A 3,093-nucleotide genomic window follows, 5' to 3' on the forward strand; every position below is an offset into this window, starting at 1 on the left:
ACAACTAAAGTATATTTAGTATTAAATTAGTTGTTCCAAAATAGCACTCTTTAAGTGTACTGATGATTAGTGTGGCTTGAAGTGTACTAAAGTATACTAAGATTTAATATACTTAGTATATTATTTTTTCGCCTGGGTGTGCATAAAGGATGTTTGCTTATCGATTTATTTAAAATTAATATTTTAAGTTCTTTATTTTGTACAGATAAATAATTTTATTTTATCATTACAGATTTAAATCAAAAGGGTTTACACATTTATTGTAAATTATCATGCGTTTATTTTGCTCTAAGCTATCACTTTATTCTGTAAATGTGAAATGATGAGATTTGGCGACGCCTCAATAGGAATAAATTACATGTTTGCTCTGCAGTTTATTTGGAAATAATATATGTTTCATCGCCATGAAATGTGAGAGGTTACAACTGTTGCCTGCCAACGCTGAGAGAAACCCTAGACACAAACAGGCTGTGCAGCACAACACACACACACACACACACACGCGTCTCAAACAGATCCACACACACGCACACGTGAGCAGGGTGTCTGGGTGCAGACTGTGTCAGGATGATTAGCACCATCTCTGCCAACTGTGATGTGGCTTTTTGTGCACTCGCTGTAATTATCACTGATTTCACAGATTTACATCCCACCCTCCCCTTTCCCACCTCTCTGCTCTTACTCACTTCAGCCTTTTTTCCTCTGCAGCTCCACAGACTCATCTACAGGCAGTTAATGTGTGTGAGCTCAATCACTGAATCAATCAGCGAGGCAGTCAGTAAGCCAGGCAGTCAGTAAGCCAGGCAGGCTGCCACGCCGCCCCCTGTGAGTTGCTGGAGCCAAAATGGAGGCTGTGTTTCGTCATCCTCCTGCTCGTTGGGTGTGTGTTAAATACCGGCGCTCTGCATGCGGGTAGCCCTGAGAGCCACACTGCTCCTCCAGCATGTGGATGTAATCCCTAAACAACGCTCTCTCAAGGGAAGCGAGAGCATTTCCATAAAAATGTGTCCTACAGTTAGACGATTGTTCTCAATGAGCAGGTGTTGCCTCTGCCGCTGGAGCACAGAGAGCACAGCCTAAGTGCTTTTGGCTGTTTTTAGATGTGTGTGTGTGTTTTTGTTAATCTGCAGCACAGTGGGATTCTGCCTGTGGTGTAGCCTAGCACGGTGTGAACATGCATCATTATGCAGCCGTGATGCAAAGGCACAACACGATGTGTTATGTGCTCATAATGCAAAGACATTCCTCCATATGGTGTGTGGTTTTTGTCTAATTTAAATCTTCCTTTGTTCCTCTTCAAAGAAGGTTTATTCAATCATTTTCTGATTTACAGCTTCAGCTGTTTATTTGAACTGAAGCGAGGAGCACTGAGGTGTGCAGGCTACACAATTAAGCTTCTTTGACATTTATCTTAATTGTGTACAAAATACATGTGTTAGCTGAAAAAATGTTTTATCCTTATTTTTATCATCATCTCTGAATCTTTATTTTTCTCATTAGGTTCTTCTGGTTCTTTGTGAGCTTACAAGACCACACTGTGTCACTGATGTACGCATAGCTTAGCTCTTCTGAGAAATTTGACAAAATATTTAGTTGATTGCTATTTAAAGGTTCTTTCGTTGTGATTTTTTTGTATTTAATTATTTTTAAAGTGCTTTAAAAATCCACTATGTTGAGCCTTTTTAACCAAAAGAATCTATTTGTACAAATGACATGAAACATGGAGCAGAATGCAGGTGGAGAAAAATGCAAAAACGTTCAGAAAAATAAATTATGAGAAGCCAGAAAGAAAATCATCATTATGTGTAAAACATCTGTTTTAATAAAGACAACTTGACTTAGTGTAAAGGTTCGTGTAATTTTCAGCATTTCGTTGAATTTGTTCAACTGTTCCCTTTTGCAGGGGTTAACATAGCGAGCACAGTCAAAATCTGATTTTTTTATGTCCTTCCTGATACAACCAGGGATAAAAAAAAACGTAACCTTAAGAATAAAACACATAACCTTAAGACTAAAACACGTAACCTCAAGAATAAAACACGTAACCTCCAGAATAAAACACATAACCTTAAGAATAAAATACGTAAACTTAAGATTAAAACACGTAACCTTATGAATAAAACATGTAACCTCAAGAATAAAACACATAACCTCAAGAATAAAACACATAACCTTAAGAATAAAACACGTAACCTTAAGAATAAAACACGTAACCTTAAGAATAAAACACGTAACCTTAAGAATAAAACACACAAACTTAAGAATAAAACAGTCTGTTTTTTTATGTCCTTCCTGATGCAACCAGGGATAAAAAAAGGTAACTTTAAGAATAAAACACGTGACCTTAAGAATAAAACACGTAACCTTAAAAATAAAACACATAACCTGAAGAATAAAACACGTAACCTTAAGAATAAAACACGTAACCTTAAGAATAAAACACGTAACCTTAAGAACAAAACACGCAACCTCAAGAACAAAACACGTAATCTTAAGAATGAAACACGTTACCTGAAGAATAAAACAAATAATCTCAAGAATAAAACACATAACCTCAAGAATAAAACACATAACCTTAAGAATAAAACATGTAACCTCAAGAATAAAACACGTAACCTTAAGAATAAAACACATAACCTCAAGAATAAAACACATAATGTTAAGAATAAAACACGTAACCTTAAGAATAAAACATGTAACCTCAAGAATAAAACACGTAACCTTAAGAATAAAACACATAACGTTAAGAATAAAACACGTAACCTCAAGAATAAAACACGTAACCTTAAGAATAAAACACATAACGTTAAGAATAAAACACGTAACCTCAAGAATAAAACACGTAACCTTAAGAATTAAACACATAACCTGATGAACAAAACACATAACCTGAAGAATAAAACACGTAACCTCAAGAATAAAACACGTAACCTTAAGAATTAAACGCGTTACCACAAGAATAAAACACCTAACCTTAAGAACAAAACACGTAACCTCAAGAATAAAACACGTTATCTCAAGAATAAAACACATAACCTCAAGAATAAAAAACACGTAACCTCAAGAATAAAACACATAACCTTAAGAATAAAA

Source organism: Austrofundulus limnaeus, unplaced genomic scaffold (assembly GCF_001266775.1).
Source record: "Austrofundulus limnaeus strain Quisiro unplaced genomic scaffold, Austrofundulus_limnaeus-1.0 Scaffold83, whole genome shotgun sequence".
In the NCBI taxonomy this organism is placed as follows: domain Eukaryota; kingdom Metazoa; phylum Chordata; class Actinopteri; order Cyprinodontiformes; family Rivulidae; genus Austrofundulus; species Austrofundulus limnaeus.